Source organism: Bidens hawaiensis, unplaced genomic scaffold (assembly GCF_021521415.1).
Source record: "Bidens hawaiensis isolate Kalapana, Puna unplaced genomic scaffold, B.hawaiensis_p1.1 tig00035101_1, whole genome shotgun sequence".
Taxonomy (NCBI): Eukaryota; Viridiplantae; Streptophyta; class Magnoliopsida; order Asterales; family Asteraceae; genus Bidens; species Bidens hawaiensis.
Window position 1 is genome coordinate 100,597 of NW_027496108.1, and position 25,340 is coordinate 125,936.

The 25,340-nt window shown below is 34.7% G+C and overlaps 1 pseudogene; it reads left to right on the top strand.

Annotated features, from left to right (window-relative positions):
• Nucleotides 1–5,271: 5,271 nt before the first annotated feature.
• Nucleotides 5,272–10,144, top strand: LOC143587027 (putative aspartyl protease At4g16563; annotated as a pseudogene).
• Nucleotides 10,145–25,340: the final 15,196 nt, after the last annotated feature.

The window sequence follows — 25,340 nt, forward strand, 5'->3', positions numbered from 1 at the left end:
ATTAGAAACAAATAATATAAAACAACTAGAAAAAAATAAAATTCAAAAAATAAATAAATATTAGAAACAAATAATATAAAAGAACCTTCGTAATACGGGAAATAAAAACTAGAATGATAATATATGTATACATGAGTTAGGGGTGAGCTGAAAACCGAAAATACCAAACCGAAACCGAATTGACCGAAAAATCCGAACCGAAAAAACTGAACCGAAGCATTAACCGACGATTTTTTTTGTTTTTTTGAAAAACCGAAATTTCGGTTCGGTTACCCATTTCAAAAATACCGAAAAAACCGAACCGAAACGATTAACCAAACCGACATATTAACCGAACCGAACCGATGTATAACCGAACCGTATTACTTCCGGACCAACTAGAATATTTTAATTGTTTCGCCCAACTTTGTGGTCCATAAGTCTTTGTTTTATATTACCAAGTGTAGCCATTTGGCTTACAATAGATTGTGAAAGGAATAGTAATGTTAATATTTATTTTTGTACATAGGAACAAGTTGCATAAAACAATTAATAAAACAAAACAAGAAAAAATAAAAAAAACCAAATATAACCGAACCGAAACAGAAAAAACGAAAAACAGAAACCGATCGGTTTGTATATTTGAAAAAACTGAATTTTCGGTTTCGGTTTCACCTAAAAACCGAACCGTGCTCAGCCCTAACATGAGCAAACCAATACTGTGAGCATAAATTAATCAAACCATGAGCAGATAGTTGGCATCAGTTGACCATTTCCTATCGAATCAGGCTGTAACAACTCGGTTATTCCGAATATTATGTAATATCTGTAACCCAACCTGTTTTAATATTCGGGTAATTTTAAACGATAAAATATCGCGTCTATCGAGTATTTAATATTTTTATCAGTATTTGTTTATTATATTTAGTTATTAAATATAAATTAACTTTAAACTTATAGAACTTTAACCTCAAGGCTGTATTGAGGTTTCTTGGGACGATGTGTTTTCCTTTTCTTCCTGGAAGATCCCTCTCCAGCGTTCGCGGTTTTTACACCCGCATCACCCGCTTGCAAGGACGAGAAGGCTCTCTTCTTTTCTAATTCTGCCAGTAAATGAGAGACAGAAGAAAAGTCAGAGGCATCGTCATCAGAGTTCCTTTCCTCGTGAGAGGCGGAAAACTCTGAGGCATCGTCATCATCATCGCTCGATGATAGAATGGCGATCATCACATCAGAAGTAAGAGCGTTAAGTGGAGGTGGGTTCATCAGAAGTAAGAGCGTTAAGTGGAGGTGGGTTCAAGACGTACGCACCTGATTCAAAGGTCACGTCCGACACTAAAGGCTCGGCTCGCACCTTTGTTGGAAAAAGAAATCGACCTTTCGTTTTTTCGAGGATGGGTTGGTCACCCGCATCACGGATGCTTCTTCGGGCACAACCCATGTACTCGAAAAGAGCGTTTATCATGGGACCCCGACCTGAAAGACAAAAACAATAAATCAGTCATCAAGTTTCAAACAAGAGAAAAGTCAAATCAAAGCAACTTACATTCGTCCAAACCAACAAAAATAGGTTCCAAAAACTCAGATAGCCATAAGCGGCTCATGCCTGCCCACACCAATGCTTCCTCAGGCAGTGCCCGCATCGGTGTTGGCTCCGACATAAGGACACGATACCAATCACGATCCTCGTGAGCGGCCGTGACAACGTCCGGAAGAACGCTATTAACCGGACGACGGACCATGGCAACGGGCACGTCCTCAGAGATCCAGAAAAACTTATTAAGCCAGTTGGCGGACCCCTTCTCGACTTCGTAACCAGGACTCCTATCGGAAAAGCCTTGGCATGTAAACCAACCGTCACGGTTGGCAAGTCGATAGAAAACCGGAAAACGGTCAAAATGTGGTACCATGTCACGTGCCGTAGTTGGGATAAATGGATCCCATAAGCAGGTAACACCTTCATGAAAAATTTCGTTATGGGAAAAGGGAAATTCCCATAGACGAAATAATCAGAATAAACAACCATTTTTCCAGGCGGCGGCAGGCTGGCTATAGAACCCGGAGAAGGAAATTCCGGTTCCCACTCCGGTGGAATGTCGTAAGTCTCCAACAACTTCTCGTATTCAGAATGATTCCATGAAACTTCTATTTCATCAACCTTAGTCTGAACGTTCGACATTTTAGTAGGATCTTGTGAGATAGCAAGAAGGTATACAAGAAGTTCAATATTTTATCAGAGAAAAAACATGAATATAATCAGAAATCAAAGACAATAAAACTTCGAATAGAAGAAATCTCCCACTATTTATACCCATCGCAATTAATGCGATGGGATATGAACAGTGGAGAGAGAAAGTCATCACCTAATCAACAATCGCCACGTCACGCAGGAAATTCGAAAAAGAGAAAAAGTTGCACAGTCGGGTACAGTGACAGCCGTAGAAAACGTTCCATCACCTGTTCACGCACCTGCGAGTGGTCAACTTGTTCTTTTTTCATGATTATCTACATCAACATAAGATATTTTCTACCAAACATCAAAATTCAAAAACCCCCAAAATACATTAAGTCCAAAATTTCACCCGCATAAAGACTTCACGCGGAAGAAACACTGGACTGGGGGGACTTATAGAGGTAGGGTACCAAAAAGACCAAAATACCCTTAAGTACCACCCGCGGGCCATAGAGAAACCTCTCATACACCACTCGCGGGACATATGGATCATCCGCATAACTCGGTAGAGGAAGAACGTCCTCACACCACACGCGGAAGCATCCAAGCACCCTCAGAAGTCATCTGCGAGTTAGGACATCTGTCCGCCAGAATGGCCGGAAGGCAATGCCAATTGGATAGCTGTCATGAACTAACTATCCTCTAGAAGAATGTCCATGATTATTACTTGAAGAATGCGTGACCCGCCAGCCAATGAGCAAAGGACACATGACCAGGTCGTTATAACCGTGCACATGGCCAAGGTGCAATCCGTTCTATCATAAGGCGACGCGTGTCCAGGTTGTTATACCCATGCACATGGGAAGTATAGCTCAACCTATCACAAAGGAACACGCGTCCAGGCAGTTACCAAGATCTTCTAGAAGAGGACAGCTGGCCCAATCACATTCCTACATCCTTCGGCTATAAATACCTTGTCAACCTGCATGAGGTATTCATTCACAATCACTCTGACTATACTTAGTCTTTATACATCAGTACTTTCTTCTTGACGAACGATACTGATTCTCACGCCGGAGGGTGGTTACAAGAAGACCCCCCTCTTGTCCTTCCTATAACTAGAATCTCGGTGTCTGTTTTGCAGGTTCCGGTTATTGGACTTCGGGAAGTTGTGCTCATACTGTGTTAGTAGTTATCGTATCTTACCCTGTGGACTCATTGGATCCAGGACCCATACCAGAGGATCGGATCCGTGTTTCTTCATTAACTCAGTAAGTTTATTTAAAACTTTAATTGTTTAAACTCATTAAAAAAAACTTTTTTTACTTAAAGTCCTAATTTTTTCTAGCCTTCAGGCTAAATTTTTTTGCATGTTATATATATATAGGTGAGAGCATTGAGTCATGTAAAATGATTGTTATGTGACTTATGTCACTTGAAAGGAACGTCCTATAAGTGATTGGAAGGTTTTGTTAAATGTACATTTAGGTGATTTTTATATTTTGGTAAATGCAATACGAGTTATCTTTTTTTTTTTTTCATTTGGATGATAACAGCTGGTCGTACGTCCTTGTCCATGTTATAGAAGAAGAAGAATATTTCAATCACTTAATATATACCCCCCCTCCACTCCCATTTAAAATGTCAATATTTTTATTTTTGATTGTCTCAAATTAAATGTCATTTCTATACATATAAATTCAATTTTCAATTGTGCCCTTAATATTAAATGTTATTTTTTAGCCAAGGAAGAAAAATGGTTTTTAGCCATAATAACTTAAAGGGCATTATTGTCATCTTACATCTCATAAAATAAAATGATCAAACATTTCTTAATTTGTGTGTTTTGGGTCCCATGACATTTAATATGGGACGGAGGGAGTATATAGCAACAAAGAGCACACAAAGTTAAAAGAACTTATTAGAGTTGGGTAAATAGACTGATACCAATATTAACTCTTATGGCAACCACATTGAAATCCACCTTGCAAAGAATTTGGTGTGTTCATCTATGATGAAATTCATTGAGATGGTCTTTGCCATATTTGGAAGTTTAGGCCTGATTTTTTTGGCCGATCATGCAAACTTATGAAAAAGTTATTAACCCTAATCTGATTATCAAATACTTAATACCATGAATATATAAATGGTACTAAAATTAATAATTAACAATATATCTTTACCTTAGTCATAAATCAATCGTAGTCAAATTTATAAAATATAAATTTAGTTCGGTTATGAATGTAGCCCGATTACAACTACCGATGAACTATGTTATGTTTTTCACTTTTTTGTGCTATATAATAGTTTATACTTTTAAGTGGATGTTTGTTTGGGTAAAGCATTTCCAACATGTAATTATAACAAAAGTAGTATAGGGTTATCGATCTATATACCAATAAACATAACAAACTAAACTTAACAAACACCATCTTGACTACTCTAACAAGCCCATTTCACCTACACTTTGATTTTGACATTTAGCTTGAAACGACCAAAAACTACATTTTGAAACTTATTGACTTCAACGACCGTTAGTCACGGTCTCTTGCAGACGTTTTTATCAAACCAATAAAGGCGTTATAATTACCCAACTAACATTTATCAATAATGTCACTATCACTTGGTATTGACTTCAACGACCGCTAGTCACGGTCTCTTGCAGACTAAATTGGTTTTTCAATTGCACCCGAATGGCACGTAAGAGTGTAAGACCAAATTGGTTTTTAATCGGTTTTGGACTAAAAAACTGAAAACCAAAGCTTTTGCTTATTGGAAATTTAAAAACTGTTCGGTTTACGCTTTGAGCTTGGTCCGGTTTTGCTATTTAATCTCGAAATATCTTGTTAAAAAATGAATTTGGGCTACATCATTTTGTTAATTAATAAGTAACCGTTATAAGGTTGATGGCCTAGTGACAGAGACAAAGTCTTTTAATCACCCATAAATTACTTAAAGTAAAACATGAACATCTAAAAATTTTGGTTCAGTTTGGTTTTTTTCGGTATTTATTACATGCAATACCATTAAACCATAAATTCGTTTTTTACAAAAACAAAATCAAACCATTGATTTTTATTTAGTTCTTCTCACTTCCTCATTTCCTCTTATCTTCTTCACCTCCTCTCCGTGAGCTCCAATGGCTCTCTCTCTCCTCTCCATTTTCTCTCTCATCACCATTCTCTCTCTCCCTTCACCTTCTTCCCAAATCAAACTCTCCCTCACACCAATCTCAAATCACCACATTACGAATACAAATACAAATACAAAATCCACACACAACCCACATATCCAAACTAAACAGCCTCGCATCCGCTTCGATAGCAAGAGCCAACCTTATCAAACACCCTAATGACAACTCAACCGCTTCTATGTCCACAATTCCCATTTTCCCAATGAGCTATGGCGGGTACCCTGTTTCCCTCAGCTTCGGGTCACCCGCTCAGAAACTCATGTTTGTTATGGATACCGGTAGCAGTCTTGTTTGGTTCCCGTGTACCAAACGCTACACGTGTTACGGCTGTGATTTTGCATTAGGGCTGATCACGAGCTGAGCCGAACTGAGCGAAGGCTTGCTCGTCGCTTGGCTCGTTTCTAACCGAACCGAACCGAACGGCTGAAATTCGAACCGAGCGAAAACCGAAACGAGCCAAAATCGAATCGAGTATTTTTCGATCGAACATCGAGCGATTTTGAGCATTATTTATTTCTTTTTTTACTTTAAATTTTTCAATAATAAACAAATTTGAAAGTTGTAAATAATATATTTTATAAATAAATTAGTAGTTTTTAGACAAATGTGTAAAATATTGTAAACTTCTATTAAAAATAAGTTTGAAATGAGATATAATGATAATGTAAACAAACTTCTAGTATTCCAAAAACTTAAATCGAACAAATAAAACAATAAAGTTGACGGAATATGAAAACTTTTAATGAGTAAAAATAATTGTAAGCTTATATTTATGTATTTTGTCTATATATTTATATATTTTTTCATATATAATTATATATAAAATAAATTTAAAATATTCGAGCCGAACCGAACCGAGCAGGCATTTGCTCGTTGCTTGGCTCGTTTACAAATCGAATCGAGCACAGCGGCTCGTTTTCAATCGAGCGAAAAAACGAGCGAGCATTTTCCGAGAAAAATCCGAGCGAGCGGCAAGCGAGTTCGAGCGACGAGCGGTTTGGACGGGCCTATTTTGCATCACCAAATCAAGATATCCCCAAATTCATCCCCAAATTGTTCTCGTCTGCAAAGATAATCGGGTGTGGTAATAAGAAATGCGGGTGGGTTTTCGGGTCGACTGACCCGGTTAAGTGTAATGGCAAGGATATATGCCCGCCGTATATGCTTCAATATGGGTCCGGGTCGACGTCCGGGTTGTTACTTGTGACATTCGTCAAATGCAGATCTCGAATTATATTCGTTTTTGTAAACTTTTAATGCGTAAACTCAACTCAACATTTTTGAACCTTATTTAATTATTATATAATATTATTAAAGACCTCGATCTTAAATAAATCGGTGGTTGTCATGTTATAGTGTCGTTAAGAAAAACATAAAGGGTTCAAACTGATTTTTCGTAAACTCGTTCTAAGCTTTGGAAACTTTTTAAACTCATATTACACATTTATAGAAACTTGGAGGGCTGTTATTGTAAATATGTATCATGCATATAAAAAGAAAATACCATAACCCTAATATCATGAACATGCTAGCCGCCCCCTTTCCCCTTTGCGTTTTCCGGCGGCCGCGAATCTCCGGCGACGTGAATTCCGGCCACCATCCTCTCCTTCCTCACCTCCGACACACCACCACCATTCCCCACCTCTCCCTCTGGTCCGTAACACCATCAACCTCAGCCACCCTTCCCCTCTTTCTCCTGCTCCGGCGAGCTCGGGTTTCCGGCGAGGAGCCGCCGCCGCCTCCGACCACCATCTTCGACGCGGCACCACCCTCCTCCCTTCTCGCACCTTCAACCCGACACCGCCACTTCCCCTTTCCCCTTCTTGGCTTTCCGGCAGCCCCGCAATACCCCCTTCTTCCTTCCTTTCGTTCTCCGGCGAGCTCTCCCCCCACCCCCCGCACGTTTTTCCGGCGGCTGCCGTGGCTCCTGGTGCTCCAGCCACTATCTCCTCTCTCTTCTCGTTGTCTCTCTCTCTCTCACCCTCTTTCTGTCTCACTCATTTTCTCTCTCTCTCTCTCTGTTTTGTTTTCCGGGGCGTCTCCGACGGCCGGAATTGGCTCCGGTGACCCACTACGTCTCCGATAGCCTTCCTCCGACGACTCGTGAACATGTAAAAGGTAAATAATTTAGACTTTGGGGTTATTAGTTTTTATATATTGATTATAAGTTTGGATTTGGGGAAAAGACGAACAACCGGGTTCGAGTCTCATCCTAGACCGGTTTTGGTGTTATATTTATACTTAACAAGTTTCGGTTACTATTAGTGCTAATTATTACATAAAAATTATTATTAGTATTATTACGTTAAACTTACTATTATATGTATCCATTAATAATATCATTATTTTTATCATTATTATTATAAATAATTAATTTGTTATTATTATTAATAAAGATCATATTATTATTATTTAGTAAAATCATATTTTTATTCACAATTATTAGCAGTAATATTATTATATTTAATTTGTGAACTCGTTTAGAAATCGAGCCAATATGGAGTATGGTATCGTTATTACTATCAATATTATTTATTACTATTTTCGTTTTTATCAACAACATTATAAATAATACCAAGATTTCTATTGTACAACTATTAATATTAGTATTATTAATTATAATTATTGTTATAATTATTATACTATATTAGTATTATTAAAAATAATTATTGTTATTATTATTAACATCATTATCTTATATACCTATATATATATATCCAACATATCTTTTAGTATTATTATTATCATTACTATTTTATCATTAATAACATCATTATAAGCTTTATTATCTATTCATTTTTATAAAACCGAACCTTTGATTTAAAACCCGTCTTGTCTCTTTTAATATTGGTTTAGTTATTTAAAAAGTCCCAATAAAATAATATTATTTTTATTCTAATTATTAATTAATTACGAGTCTCTAATTATTAACAAACTAACCAGTAACCCGATTAACAACCAAACCTCATCATTCAATTTTCAATATAGTTTCATTATGGTTTCAAGTTCATTAATATATATTACATTATTTATTTTAGTTAAGGTGTTTATCGTTTCAAGTCGGATCTGTTCGTTTACCGTTCGAGCTTCATTTATATATCCATTTATTTCTCGATTCGTCAATCGAGGTGAGTACATTTCATCCCTCGTTTTCCCTTTTATGTTTTGGGGGTAACATGCATACTTATTCAAAACAAGAATGATTTATTATACACTTTTCTCAAACCACAAACTTTAGGGTATATATGATACTTGGAATACTTGCTCTTTTGTGTGTTATATGCTTGTGTGTTATATACCTCATATGCTTTACGTGCACGAGTGTTTATTTTTATGTTGTTGTTGAGCCTCATTAAGTATACGCTCCCCTAACTACTTAGCCTTGTGCTAGTAGAATAAGGCCTCATTATTCGAGTATGTCGGTTGTTACCGAGTAGAAAGGATCCTCATTTACGTATATTTTATATGCCACGATTGATGTTTTTATTTATAGTCTCATATACGTTTGTGGATTTCGCTCATATTATATATACTCAAACTATGAAATTGCTCACCAACATACGTGTTGACAAAATATTATTTTATGCATTGTTACAGGTTTGACTTTTATTGACTTGAGGACTTGTCGGAAAACGTTACCAAGACTATTATGATATTAGTAAAACGAACAATATATTTGTTTACTTGTGTTCAATTTGTTTATATGACCAAGATGTGTTGTTTATTAATTTGTGAAATAAATGAGTTGATTAAATATTGTCACTTTAATAGTGTCTTGTGTTTTGGGCAATCGGTTGCACCCCGGCATGATCCGCCTTTGGTCGGGGTGTGACGTTACTCTCCGAGACGCTTAATTTTCGTGAGGGGGATGTTAAGGATTTTATGGTCGGGTGCTCGATTATTTCGACCCGACAACCGTCAGGGATTGTCGGGTTTGGGCGTGGGTTGAGATCGTTACCCGTGCAAATGGGGTTGAGAAAATTTTCCTATTGTCTTGTTTCTCACCGGTTTGATGATACACCGGTGAGCAGTGAGCTGATTCTGGTTCGGAATTCATCCGAACCAGAAGATAGCGGAGTCACGGGAATTAGTTACACGAAGTTTCGTGAGAATTTTGTGTGACATCTAGTTCGGCTTTTAAGGAATACTACTATTTAAGCCTTAGGAAAATAACCGTTGGCGGTAATACCGTTAAAATCCCGTATGGGTATCTGGTACCAGGCTCTGACGGTAATGGTGGGACCATTATTGTTTCCGGCACCACTTTCACCTTTATGGATGATCACGTCCATAGTCTGGTGGCAAAAGAGTTTGAGAATCAAGTGTCTCAATATCCTCGGGCTTCTGACGTTGAAAAGATATCTGGGCTACGTCCCTGTTTCAACGTTAGTGGTAAGCCGACAGAGTTACCCGCGTTGATGTTTCATTTTAAAGGCGGGGCTAAATTAACACTTCCCATGGCCGATTACTTTTCGTTTTTGGGTGATACGGACGTGTTGTGTATGACGATCGTATCTAGCGAAAAGATCGGGTCGGGTGCAAGAGTCGGGCCGTCGATAATAATTGGAAACTATCAACAACAGAATATATACGTGGAGTACGATTTGGAAAAGGGTAGGCTCGGTTTCAAGAAGCAAAAATGCAAGTAAAGAATAATAAGAAATTAATATTCCACTTTTAATTTTAAAGTTTGAAGAAAATTGAATAAAGTTATTTCAGTTCTAGATTTTAGAAATATAATTTCATTGTAACATGTATATTATTATAATATAAATATCGGATACTCGTTCTGGTTTAAATATTTTGGAGCGGCATTAGTTGATATTTAAATGATATTGCTAATAATTTAAAAAACAAAAGTGAACATATGTTTGGTCATCTATCTTATTTAATCCCACGTGTGACAAAAAAAATAATAGAGATTTTGTCATTTATGATAGGTTTTCTTCTTAGAGTGGTTTTCGACATTTCAGAAATAGTAAGGGTGGCAACCCTAACTCATATGGATTTTTTGGGTTAAGATGGATAAACTTTAAAAGTAAAATGGGTTAGGATGGATCATAAAAATTTTTCAAGTGGGTCAGGATGGGTTGGAAATATACAAGTGAGTTTTATTTATAGGTTAAAATGCGTCAAAACAAAATATCCAAGTTATCCAAAATTTATCCAATTCAAAATACCCAAACTATCACGTGCGAAACAAAACTCATCCAAAACCCAAAAAACGATCAAAACGAAACAAAAACCTCGAACCGATTAAAACGAAACAAAAACGAAACTTAACCGAAATAGAAAAACGACCAAAACGAAACAAAAAAAAAACCTCCTTGCCCTCTCTTCCCTCAAACTTAAATTCAACAACATAATAATTGTTGGCCGGGGTTATCTTTGTTTAATCATTAGTGATAGAGCAATATGACAAAGAAGAAATCGATAAAAAGTTATATCAACTAAAAGCGCGACTAAGTTATAAAGTTATAATTTGATGTATCTTTATTGTCAGGTTTCTTTGTTTATCAAATATAACAATTCAATCATGTAATTTGATATGTTATTGATTTAAGAAAATAATGTATGAACCTATCACTTTGGGTTTATAATACCGGCTACAGAATTCAATGAGACATAAAAGCATGTGTAATTTATAACACTTTGCTCTGCTTTCTCTAAAACGACCTTGACTAGTTTAAAAAAAAGGAGCACATAAACATAAACAATATGTAGACAAAAAGATAAAGTTTAATGATGATACACGAATGAAAGGCTTTTGTTTTGCATATCACATGCACTTAAAACATTTTAATAGGTATATTATAGTCTCGTATACGAATAGAAGTAGATAAACTACATTTCTTTAATATTTATGCCTACACAAATGGTGCATAACTACAATATTGAATAAGTTAATAAATGTGCAAGTTAACCCACATTTCGGATATGTTTGGCAAAATTAGCTGATAGTTGTAGCTGGAAGCTGATGGCTAGAAGCTAAGAGCTGTAGCTTTTTAGATGTATTTTAATAAAAATGTCTAAAATGATCAAAATGGGCATATTAAAAAAATAATACTAAATGTATTTATTTTGAAAAGTTATTTAAGTAATTTAAAAATACTCAAAGTTTTTAGTTTTTTCTAAACGCTACTGGTAGGAGCTTCAGACTTTAAATTTTCTCTCATAAACTAAAAGTTTCACGCTTCTTCAATAAAAGAAGACTTTTAATTGAGTAGAAACATTTTTTTAAAAGCTTGAAGCTAAAAGCTTATAAAAACTCTCAACCAAACATACCATTCTTCTATCCAAAATATCAAGAGTGTATTTAAAGTACTAATTTTTAAGTGTTTAAAAGTTCAAGTCACATCTTAGTTTAAAAACAATAAAAAATTTAAAAATCATTATCTTTAAACAATGTCCTTTCTAAAGAAAAGAAAAACTAATTGGCAAGAAATAAATTTACAGAACATATTTGAGGTGACCCATATACTCTAGTGCAACTAGAGTACTAAAGTTTCTCGACGATCATTTATTAGTTACAAAACATAAATGTTTTTGGTGTAGTTGGTTGATGCCCTAATGAAGATTAATGTCGTTATCCTTGTGCACTTTACAACTCACCTTTCAAATAGTTGATACATAATGACTTAAATAGCCATCATCATTCTCTTTTTATCTTAAAAATATTTTTAAATATATTCTCACTTTTATAACGTCATATATGGGACTATATTATTTTTAATTCAACCCTACAGTACAAAAGTTATAAAATGAACACGCGCCATTTCGAATAATATACGCAACCTTTGAGGCCAGACATACGTATATTTGATTTGAACATATACAATTAAATTCGAGAGTTTTAATGAAATTTTTGTCCGATATTTTTATCATGAAAAAAAGTAGTACAACAATCTTAATATTTATCTAGATTTGCAATTTAAATTATCAACTTTTAAATGTTTTTATAAATCCCTAACACATGAGACATATTCAACCAAGGATGATAATAATGTTATGCGGTGGCGTACCCACACCTATAGTAAGGCGGCAACTATCATCCTTAGAGAAAATAACTTTAGCACTGTTTGTATGTGAAAATCTCGATCACCTCTCATAAGGTTTTGGTTAAAACCCCTGATCGACTCCCATGAAATAAAATCATGGGTCTGCGATTGATGTTGTGAAACTAACAACAATTATGGTGGTACCTGTACCTTAAGGCATAAGGTATTCATGGTCGTATGATGAGGTATAAAGAAATCTTTTTGGGGTTGGAATGCAACTTTGTAAGAAGATTGCACTGAAATTGTACTAGTAGTGTAGTGGGAATGATGATTTGGGTGACAATAGCACTATGTCAATACCATGTGATGGTTTACAATATAACCAAGACAAATTTCAAGCCGACTCACCCCACCCCACATGTGGGGGCTCTTTAATTTTAAGTTTGTGTGCATTTTGGATTTTTTTTGGGATGTGATCCTTCCACACCACCCCCACATGCCTATACGGCTCATATAGACCTATACGGTCGTATAGGGTACACATGCCTGGCAAGGGGACAAAAAAACAGCTTTTTACAGTCTATACGACCGTATAGACATTAAATGTCTCGTATTGCATTAAGACAAAATCATAAAAGCTATACGGTCGTATAGGGCTATACGACTGTATAGAAAATAAAAGCTATACGACCGTATATAAAACATTTGCACAAACATTCAGACTGCCTTAATCGCTGCCGGAAAACGATTTATAAAAAAACCTCAAATTTTGGGGTGCATTTATATTTTAATGTATGTTGACTAGATGTTAAAAAAACCTCAAATTTTTATTATATGTAAGCAACAAATATGCCTAGACAGTCTTGAGCTTTTGACGAGCTAAGCTTGAGCTCAACATTTAAACCCGTTAAGATAAATGAACCAAACACGACCTGTATAATCACATATATTGTATATATGGTCATCATTTAAAAAAAAGTGTCTATAAACGAGCCAAATACGACCCGTATAAATCACATATATTATATATATGATCATCATTTTTTTTAAAAAAAAGTGTCTATACGGCCGTATAGGCCTATACGACCCGTATAGGCCTATACGATGCACAATAAACGATGGCAGACAACTTCTGACACGATTCAGGTCATATACGACCGTATAGCCCTATACGAGTCGTATAGGACAAAAAATGGTGTATGAAGATTCAGGGTGGTGTGGGAGGATCCCTTGCCTTTTTTGTTATCAATTGTTATGTAAATTTTAAAAATATTTATACATTTGACTGTTTTATTAACTTGTAAAAGCTTTTCATATAATATATTAGATGTAAAAGAGCTTATTTTAAAAAATAAAATAGACAGAATTACAAATTTTGTTCTTTAAAAAAAGCCAATTTACGATTTGTGTCCTTTTTTTAGTTTCATTGCAGACGGTGTACTTTAAACATTTTTTTCCTACACGTTATGTCCTTTACGCTAACTGGGTTAGAAGAACTCAGTTAAATGGTTGCACGTGAGTAGCATGTGATGGGAAAAATGGTAATTATAATGTATATAATATATATATTGAGAGAACCGAGCCCCGGTGCGGAAGCGTGAAAAATAAGTTGATACTAATCAACGGTGTGGAGCTCGGGTCTAGGGTTAGGATCGAATCTCGTATTCACTCTTGAAAGATGTTTGGACGGATGAGGTGTATTGGGAGAGAGCCTGATTTGATTAACAATCAATAATAGGATGAACAATTGTAATCAAAACACAAAAGATAGAAACAGTAGTATGATTAATATTATCCGAATGATTCACACAAAGATGAAACACTCATACATACATTCATACATACAATCGATTAAGAAATATATCAGCCGCCACCAGGAGAGCTCATCCTGGAGGCGGAGACTCTCTCAAAGGGATAAAACCCTAAATCTCACACATACACAATACAAATACTCATTCTAGACAAATGAATAAAAACAACTATTTATACTAGTCTAGCATGACTTGGTCTTCAAGCCATCCACCCTTGGTTGAGACCAAATAATATATTTTTCACCCACAAATAAATTCGATGCATTGGTCTAAAATACAAGTCCCAACATATATAATTAAAAAATAGTTTTAAAACACCCCACCCACATTTCATCTCCATTTCATAAATGTCGGCCACCACCATCCTCACCTTGCTCACCACACTAGACCACGCGCACCACACCATCTCCACTGCATCACCGTCGTCCACCTTCTTGAACCATCGTTAGAAATCATCATCTCAAACTCCCTAAAAAACTAACACTCAGAATATCAAATGGAGGCAGTTTCAGTCGAGGATGTTGATTAGGGAAAAATTTCGGCGGGGTTTAAAGCGGATCTGGATTTGGTGAACGAATCCTAACATATACGGGGAAGAGGATTGAGGTTTAAAGCGGATCTGAATTTGGGGGTTCTTGTGAGGATTGAGGTTTAAAACGGATCTGGATTTCGGCATGGTTTAAATCGGATATGGATTTAAGGGTTCTTGTGAGTTGCAGGCAGGTAGCCGGAGTAGAGGATTGAGGTTCCGACAAGCTCATAAGTGGGGGATGATGTTGCAGGCCACCGGAGTTGGGGATGGTATCACCGGAGAACCATTCCACAACTGAAAAAAAAACCCTCTTCGGAGCTAAAGGAAGGCCCGATTTGCTCTCGTAATAGCTCCGGCGATCCGCCGGAGAAACATTTACCAACGAGGATATATGCGGCAAGTTGGTTACTCCATTAATAGGGTTTTTAGAAATCAAAGTTGTGGGTGTTTAGTGTAAGGAACAAAATATTGGGTGTGGATTTAGAGAGATTAACAGAGGGATTACCACTCATCACTTAGAGATGTCTGAGCTAACGATTTTATGAGATGGTGGTAGCGGAGGGGCGGCGAAGACGGTGGTTGTGGTGTGGTGGTTGAAAGTTGGAAGAAGAAATGAAGATGACGAGACCAATAAATTTGCAGGTATAGATGAAAAGACCAAAAAGCCCTCACACACTACTTATAGGGGTGTTCAGGAAAACCGAAATCCGAATAAATCAGAAATCTGAACCGAAACCGAAACCCGATTAATCCGATCTAAATTCTTATTCGGATCCGATCCGAATATCCGAATAACTAATTCGGATTCGGATCAGATTCGGATATGGATTTAAAAAGTTTTGGATAGTTCGGATTATTCGGATATCCAAATAATCCGATTAAAATTACCATTTATTTTTATTAGTTTTTTCTATAACCCACTAACCCAGCCCAAAGCCCACTAATATTAAGTATTAACAAAACCCTATCTTCCGTTCATTTCAAAATAACCTAGCAGAATAGTAGATCTTCCTCTCACTCTCTCAGCCGTCCACCGGTGTACGCTAACCACTATCTTCCACCCGCCACCCGTCATCCATCGTAGAGGTAATCCGTCCACTGCTGTATGAGTCATAGCTGTCGTCACTTATGTTATTTGTTCTCTTGTTTATATCACTGTTGTCGTTACAGATTGTTATCACTGATGTTGATGTTGTTGTCACTGATGTTTATATCACTGATGTCGTTACAGATTGTTTATACTTTTTGTATCATATTAGATCTACTATTATTATTAGATCTGAAGTTGTTACAGATTATCATATTATACCTACTATTATTATTATTAACTGTTTATTATTGTTAACGAGTCATTCTTTACTTTTTTTTATCATATTAGATCTACTATTATTATTATTATTATTACAGATTGTTAACTGTTAGTTGTAAGATTATTACAGATTAGTAAAGTCATCAGATTATTAACTATTTGTTTATAATACATATCTGATTATTTGTTTTCTTGTTTGTATCAGATTATTAACTGACGTTGTCATTGATATTGACTGTTTATTGTTGTTAACTAGTCATTCTTTACTTTTTTTTATCAGATTATTAACTGTTAGTTGTTTTTTTACAAATACAGATTGTTGAGTTTAGACATGTCTACAGAGGCTGATTCTAATGCTAGTAATTTGAATTCAGAATGTTCAAAGAAACTAAGAACTATAAAGAAAGATCAATTGCGTGGCGTCATTTTATTAAGTATCAAGATGAAGACGGAAATCTTAGGGCGTGATGCAAATATTGTGTAACAAATTATGTTTATGATTCGAAAGCTAGTACAACAAATATGGTTAATCATATCCCAAAGTGTAAGGGTAATCCCAAAAATGATTCTTCCAAGCAGTCAAATCTTGCATTTAGTAAAGAAACGGATGAAGAAACCGGTGATAGTAAAGTTTGTTTACAATCATTTAGGTTTGATCAGAAAAAAGTTAAATTACAAATAGCGATAATGGTGATTATTGACGAGTTGCCTTTCAAGTTTGTGGAAAATGAGGGGTTTAGAAGACTCATGAAAATATGTCAGTTGGCGCTTGTTGTTCCATCTCGAAGCACAATTAGAAGGGTGTGTTATCAAATTTTTCTTGAAGAAAAGGCTAAGCTGAAAGCTCAAATGAAAAAGTCGGTTAACAGAATTTGTTTGACAACCGATACATGGACATCGTTGCAAAGAATCAACTATATGTGCCTCACTGCTCATTATGTTGATAAAAATTGGAATTTACAAAAGAAATTGATAAACTTTTGTCCAATTTTTAGTCATCGAGGAAAGGATATTGGACGGTCTGTTGAAAATTTTTTGATTGATTGGGAGTTGCAAAATGTTATGACTGTTACAGTCGATAAAGCTTCTAGCAACGATGTTGCGGTTGAATATTTAGTTGGTAAAATGATGAAATAGAGTGATAAGTGTCTTATTAAAGGGAAATGGACACATGTGAGGTGTATTGCACATATAATGAATTTAGTTGTGCAATATAGACTAAAGGAGGTGGGAGTTTCTGTTGATCGCATTAGAGCTGCTGTTCGGTGGGTTAGATCATCGCCGACGAGGTTGAAAAGATTTAAAGAGTTTTCGGTTTTGGAAGGTGTTGAATGTGAAAAGTATTTAACTTTGGATGTTCCTACTCGTTGGAACTCTACTTACTTGATGTTGATTGTCGCAAGTGAGTACAAAAGAGTGTTTGAACGTTTTATAGAGGAGGATTTGGTGTTTTTTCGTGATCTTGAGGAGGGGCATGGGGTGCCAGATTTAAACGATCGGGGGAATGTAACAAGGTTGAGAAGTTTTCTTCGTCATTTTTATGAGCTCACTGTTAGAGTTTCAGGTATCATTTATGATCTTCTTTTTAGTGTATATATAGTTATTGTGTGATGTTAGTAAATATATATTATAGAGTTTTTGTGTTGTTAATAAATATATTGTTAGTTTGCTATTATTAAATACATATATGTGATGTTAGTAAATATATATTATAGAGTTTTTGTGTTGTTAATAAATATATTGTTATTGTGCTATTATTAAATACATATATGTGATGTTAGTAAATATATATTATAGAGTTTTTGTGTTGTTAATAAATATATTGTTATTGTGCTATTAATAAATACATATACGTGATGTTTATAAATATATATTATAGAGTTTTCTGTGATGTTAATAAATATATTGTTATTGTGCTATTAATAAGTATTGGGGGTGATGTCAAGAAATTCAACTTGATGGTTTTCATTGCTTCCCTTTTTGATCCAAGGACAAAGTTTGGGTACCTTAACATCAATCTTCGAAGTACGTATGGAAGGGAATTAGGGGATCAAGTTTATCAATTATGTGAAGAAGCATTGTATAACTTATTCAATGAATATAAACGAATTCACTCGAATAGTAATCCAACCAAAGCTTCATCATCGTCATCTAAGCCCGTGAGTGAGGAGACTTCAAGTAGTAAGGGTTTTAATTTTTTTGGCAATTTTGAGGATACATTTAGAGCATAAGAGAGAGAAATATGGCTGAGGTGAAAAGACAAAAAATAAAATCAGGTGTGGCTGAAGATTCTAAGACCGAGTTGGATAGGTATTTGAAAGATGAGATTGAAGGAGATAGTGTATGGTTTGAAAGTGAAGATTTCACTGTTTTGGGCTGGTGGAAGAAGAGAAGTCCGGCATTTCCTGTTTTGTCGTTGCTTGCTCGTGATATTTTAGCCATTCCTATTTCAACAGTGGCCTCTGAATCTGCATTTAGTACAGGAGGTAGAGTGCTCGACTCATTCAGGAGTTCTTTAACTCCTCAAATCGCTGAGGCTTTAATTTGTACTCAAGATTGGATTCGCTCAAGTGGTGTTGTTCTCAACGTGGAAGAAGACATTGATGATCTTGATAAGTTTGAAGAAGGTTACTTATTCCTAATTGTTTATTATTTGTTTATGAGTCATATTTTTATCATTCATCTTCTATTATATTTAAAAGTTAACTCCTAATTGTTCATTATATGTTCTTGTGTCTTGTAGAGATGAGACAACTATCAATCAAATAAAAGAGTTGGTGGCCCGTTTGGTGAAGTATGCAAAAGGTACTATTATAAGTTTAGGGTTGAATTATAAGGTCACTTGTTAGTGTTTTGTAAATTAAATTAATTGATTATGTCAAATTTATGCAGATTTATTAAGGATAATGGAGCATGTTGATGTGAAGTGCTTTTTGGAACACAAAGGCTTTTGGTTTGAAGTTTAACATTTGTCGTGCAATGTTTTAGTTTTCTTAATTATGATGGATGTAGACTTTGTTCATGTATTGTTTTTATTTTCTGAATTGTGATGTTGTGATGGATTTAGACTTTGTTTGGACACTATATTATTAGTGGTTTTTCAGTTTGTTGGTTTATTTAGTTTGAATATTATTTGTATGTTTCAACAGTTTATTCGGGTCATTTCGGATAATTCGGATTATCCGAATCCGATCCGAATTTGATCCAAAGTAATTCGGATCGGATTCAGATCGGATAAAAAAGGTCCCAATTCGGATCGGATCGGATTTCGGATAGGCTTCTAAAATTTAAAAATCTGAACAATCCGAATCGATTAAACCGAATAACCCGTTATCCGATCCGATGAACACCCCTAGCTACTCACGTGCAAACATTTAACTGAGTTTTTCTAACCCAGTTAGCGTAAAGGACATAACGTGTGGGAAATAAATGTTTAAAGTACACCGTCTGCAAAGAAACTAAAAAAATGACATGAACCGTAAATTGTTTTTTTTAAAGGACAAAAGTTGTAATTCTGTCAATAAAATACTAATACGATAAGTTACATGTGGAATATCAATTTAGCCTAGAGCTAGGACGAAAAAACACCATAAAATTAAACATATAATTGAACATATGCCATGGTATATGATTTATCCACCCGATTACCAAATAGTTTATTCACATCAAAGTCGAACATATTAATATGTTATATAACCTTAAAAATATAATACACATGATGTTGAGGTTGTTAGAAATAAAAAAAAGTAGAGTTGTTAGAAATGTAGTTTAGCCTTTGAGATTTCAAGTCTATTTTCATGATGAGTTTTAAAATTGGTTTCTGGTAATAGGCATATAACATATAAATTTTAAGAATATGTGAGCGAATCCGATGTGCAGTTAGGAGATATCCGACGGGTTTTGAATCGAGAATTAGATTTTGTTTGTATATTATAAGAAAATGAAATTAACAAAACCCATTTCATACCTAGTAGCAATCTTGTACCCACTTATTCCGATAAACCATTATTTTGAACAGCTAATAAATTTAATAGCTGGAGCTTAAATTAACCTCAAGTACAACTATACAAGTTGTTAAACATAACTTTTATGGATTCAAAAGATATACTCCCTCTATCTCATTAAATGTGTTTATATTTTCTTTTTTATGTGTTTCATTACAAATGTCTATTTTCAAAATTTATTAGCCAGCTTTCAAATTTAGTCTTAAACACACACACAATTAGCATTAATAAACAATATTAATGGACTCAATTTCCAAAAACATTATTGTCATTTGATAAACATAAAAAGTAATCATTCAATCTATCTTGAACTTTGTGTTTTTTAACCATTACACTTAAAAAGGACAGATGGAGTAACTCCAAATGAGCCCTTAAGGGTATGGTTGTAAGTCTCGTTTGATTGTCCTTTTGATTGATTGTATAGTATCTCAAAACATACAATGTCAAAAAGCTTCCACTCACTTTTCTATTGAAAAATAAAATATATTTTTACTCAAAAAAAACCAAAATTTATGACAAACGGTATATTCGTTGACTGAGAATTCGTCAATAATTCTTGGATTTGAGTCTAAAATTTCGTTTGCCAAACGACATAGGAGAATACAAATTGATACATACTTGATTTATCATTTTCTTGATTTATTCTTTTGAATAAAAAAATCCTTCTAGATTTCCATTATAACAAACATGATAGATGTATGTAAGCCCCAGATTACTGCCCGACTAGCGATTACTACAAGTCCGCTTCAGAGTTAAGTCAACACAAATAAAATTTATTGACTTTCGAAAGTTTAATTAGAGTACAACTATTAAAAATAAACTAATTAAAAGTCGCTGTAACAATGGTGGATGACTGTGTTTGAAGAATTTAGGAAAACAGATTCAGTAACGGATATATTCAACTGTTTATTTCATTTGAATTTTTGTTCGCTGTTGTTTGTATTATGTCATTAATTAGCTTATTTAAAATAAATATTGAATTATTAGGAAGATGACAATTAGACAGAAGAAGACATAATATGAAGGCACACTGGGTATTGTTTAAAGATTAAAGGCATGCATTAAACATTACTTTTAGTATTTTTCATGGTCTATGTTTAACCTTTGAAGTGGTAAGAAAAGTTGAAGCAAAAACAATAGTAATACAATTGCAATTATAGAGCGTTTTCTTTAGCCTAAATAACAAATCCCATATGACGCAATTGTCTTCAATCAAACAAACCATGATAAAGTTTTTGAAAACTTTAATGTTCATCAATTTGAAGCTTCAATCGTTTAATTTTGAGTGGTGAGTTTTATCCTTGAATGTATTAAGATTAAGCTTAAACGTTTTAGGTTCTAAGTTTCTACGTTTTAGTTAAACCTTGAATGTATAAAATTTAAGCCTGAACTTCTAAATTTATGTTCTAAACTTCTGAACTTCTAAACTTTTTATTTTCTGAACTTCTAAACTTGAACGTTTAAAGGTGTTTTTTTTGTTAGAACTTTCCAATTAATCATCAACTTGAAGTTTCAATCGTTCAATTGTGAGTTTGAGTGGTGGGTTTTAACCTTGAATGTATTAAGATTAAGCTTGAACGTTTTAGGTTCTAAGCCCGCATGCTTTAGTTTAACCTTGAATGTATAAGATTTAAGCCTAAACTTCAAAACTTTTTGTTCTGAACTTCTAAACTTGAACGTTTTAAGATGTTCGTTTTGGTTAGAACATTTATGTGACAATCGTCATTTTCGATTTAATTCGTATTTGCTTTTGTACGGTAAACCCGACCCATCTTATCTTTCGGATTCTTTGATATTAATAAAAATAGTAGTTTTTATGTTACAAATTTGTTTCACACTTGTTGGATTGCGAAACGTCTTTTTCGGTACCTTAAAACACCATTTTATGGCTAAAAACGACTTAAAACGAACTTCAGAGACTAAACTTGGAGACTAAACCCACCCTTCTGGGGCGCCACGCCGCGCGACCATGAAGGGCGGGGTGGTCACGGGTGGCGGCCACCTACTTGCAGATGCATCAGCTCGATCTTGTTGGTATTATACCTTGTTTGACATTCTAAACCAATGAAAATGCATGAAATCTCTTGAAAGTAATATTATGGATAAACCCTTACTCTTTCCCTATATAAACAAGACCAATGTATCCATTTTTGGTTGCTCATTCACCTCAAAACTCTCCTAATCTAAGTTCTAAGTATTCATCTTTCAAACTCTTGATAGTTTGACTTCTCAAGGTCAAACTAATGCTAATATTTGATTCTAACTAATTCTTATTAATTAAAGCTTGTTATTATAATTTGTATAAAGTATATTCCCCTTGTTTCCCTGGATTTCCCTTCTCCGGCCATGGTCGGTTTAGGTGTATTGCTATTATAAGGCAATGCTACATGGAGGACTATTATAGTCATTTTTAACACTTTAATTCATTTAAGTTTATTACTGTTGTTTAGTTTCTAGTTATTTTAGTTTCCAAATCATTTTAATAAGTTCTATGGTATTGGGTATGTGGTAACCATCCTCGGTTTCATTCCGAGTAAAGGACCGAACTAAAATCGAACTATTGTTTAAATACTCTACTATTAACATGTTGTATTTAAGACTTGAGTATTATCATTACTAGGTTTGTTTTAATAGTTCAATGGTATTTGGGTATGTGGTAACCATCCTTGGTTTCATTCCGAGTCAATGACCGAACCAATACCGAACTTTTGTTTAAATACTTTATTCTTAACATGTTGTATGTAAAACTTGAGTATTATCATTTCTAAGTTTGTTTTAATAGTTAAATGATATTTGGGTATGTGGTAACCATCCTCGGTCTCATACCGAGTCAAGTACCAAACAAAAAACCGAACTCTCGTTTAACTCTCTATTTAATTGTTTTAAAACAAGTTGTATGTAAGATTTAAGTGTTTAAGTTATTTATTTACATTTTTATATTTGTTATTATAATATGGATTTGTTGGACCCAAACTTGGTCACATACCAAGTCTTGAACCAACCAAACCAAGCAAACCAAACTAAACCGAGTTCACTCGCTTAAAACACACTAGTTGTGTTTCGGGCCACCGAATCTCACATTTTCTTTTTAAGATCTTTTACAAACTAATTATAAATGTTTTCTTGAAGTACTTGGTATGTCGGATCTAACTTGATTTTATAACAAGCTTGGACCGATAAAACCGAACACTCGCTTAACATTGGTGTTTGGAGTTTCTCCTTAATAAAACTTCTAACATTAGTTAAGCTTTTTTTTTTAAATAATTTATCTCATGATATTTATCACTTTGGAATGTCGGTTTCTGACTTGACAATTTGTCAAGACCCGAACCGACTAAACCGAACACTCGTTATAACCCCGTTTTGGTATTTATCTAACAAGGGGTCCTGCACTATTGCATTAAACCTCTCTCCACATATTTACTTAACAAAGGTTAAGTAAAACTAATGAATAGAATACCGAGACCCAATTTTGAGTAAACTTACTTTTCAAAAACCATTACTTCAATTTCTTATGTATTTACACTTTAACCCTCAAACTTTAATTATTTATGTTATTTGTCATGTTATTTTACTTTAAAGCTTTTAAGACCATCTACTAACTCAAGACCCTCTCAATCTAGGTCTTTCTCGTTGAACTTACCTTTCCGTTTTACCGCAAAATGATCCTTCAAGTTGCTTATTTCATGTGAGTAATCACACTCCCCCTTTTTACGTTTTTATACTTTTGGGGGTGGCAGACGTACCATATACAACTTACATGTTTTATGACCTCATTATTAAATCCATAATTCAACATTGTGTTTATACAAATATTTACTCAATCTTTGTTTGTGTTTGATATTGATTATGTGCATGAGTGTTTATTTTTATGTTGTTGTTGAGCCTCAATAAGTATGATCATACGCACCCCTAACTACTTTAGCCTTGTGCTAGTAGAATAGGGCCTCATTATCCGAGTATTTTGGTTGTTATCAAATAGAAATGAGCCACAGTTATTTACTTTACATTTACAATGGTTGTTGCATCATTCTATTTACACATATGAATTGTGATTTTTGCCTCATTATATACATATATCAAAAACTAGTGTATCGCTCACCAACATTCGTGTTGATCAAATATATTTTTATGCATGCTACATGTTTACTTTTAGGTTGCTTGTGAAGATCGAAGACTTATCACTTAGATTATACCTTTAGGATATTTTAATAAATTAGTGTTGATGCAATTGTTTGTATTTTATCTTGAACAAGTTGTATTTGTGATTATTGAATGAAATAAACGAGCTGAGTAAATATTGTCACTTTAATAGTATTGTTTTGGACAAAAATCTGCTTAGGATAATGTATCCAAATACGTAAAAGTGAGGTATAGTGCTATGATAACAATAATGATTATGTGAACGAAGCAATGAGTAACACCGAGATTTGTTGCGAGGAAAAACCCCTTGATCTTGTTTAGATCAAAGGAAAAAAACCCCGGGTGATGACAACTCGTCGATCACCAATTTATTAATCACAAAAAAGGGTACAAGTATTTTGGAGATTACGATCAATGTTACAATGAATGCTAGTGTGTAGAGAGAATTATGAGCTCTGCACTAGTGTGTGTGAATACAAGTGAGTTCTAATTGATCGTTATCTCGATATTATAAAGAAAAAATCAACTAACAACATTTCCTAATAATCCGCCACTCTTCCATAACTCCTTCAACGTTCATTGACCACGTGCTGGGAGCTTCCAGTAGCGAACTTTGAGGTAGACTTGGTCTTGGAGCCGTTGTAGTCATCAAATAACGACCTATACACATGAAACAATTGTTAATAATATCAACTGCTGAGGATCCTTGATCCTGACATGGCTCTGGAATTCTTCAGAAGGATAATTGATCCAGACACGTCTTCAAGAATAACATATCCTCAGTATCGAAATTATCTGCTCTAACAATTGCCCCCAAAATGGCGGGTGTTTATGATTTACAGCTGACATTTTGAAATTTAAATCTTCTGCAAAAAGTAGATGATTAGACAGTTTCCAGAGATATTTACCAACCAACCATTGATATTATCATAACCGCCTATATATGTGATTACTATAGCCCATTTATAATCATATATCCCGACCGTTCAGCAGGTATCCTTCTTTCCTATCTTTACTCTTTTATTATTTTGATAACAATATCAGTCGCCTCTTCCTCTTCTCCTCCCTTAGCCAGTCCGATCAATTTTCTGATGACTTCGGGTTGACGGAGATGCAACCAGAAAACCTCATAGCCAATCCATCTATCGAAATCTGCAAATTCACAGACCCCAAGATCGATGACTTTCGCTCACTGTTC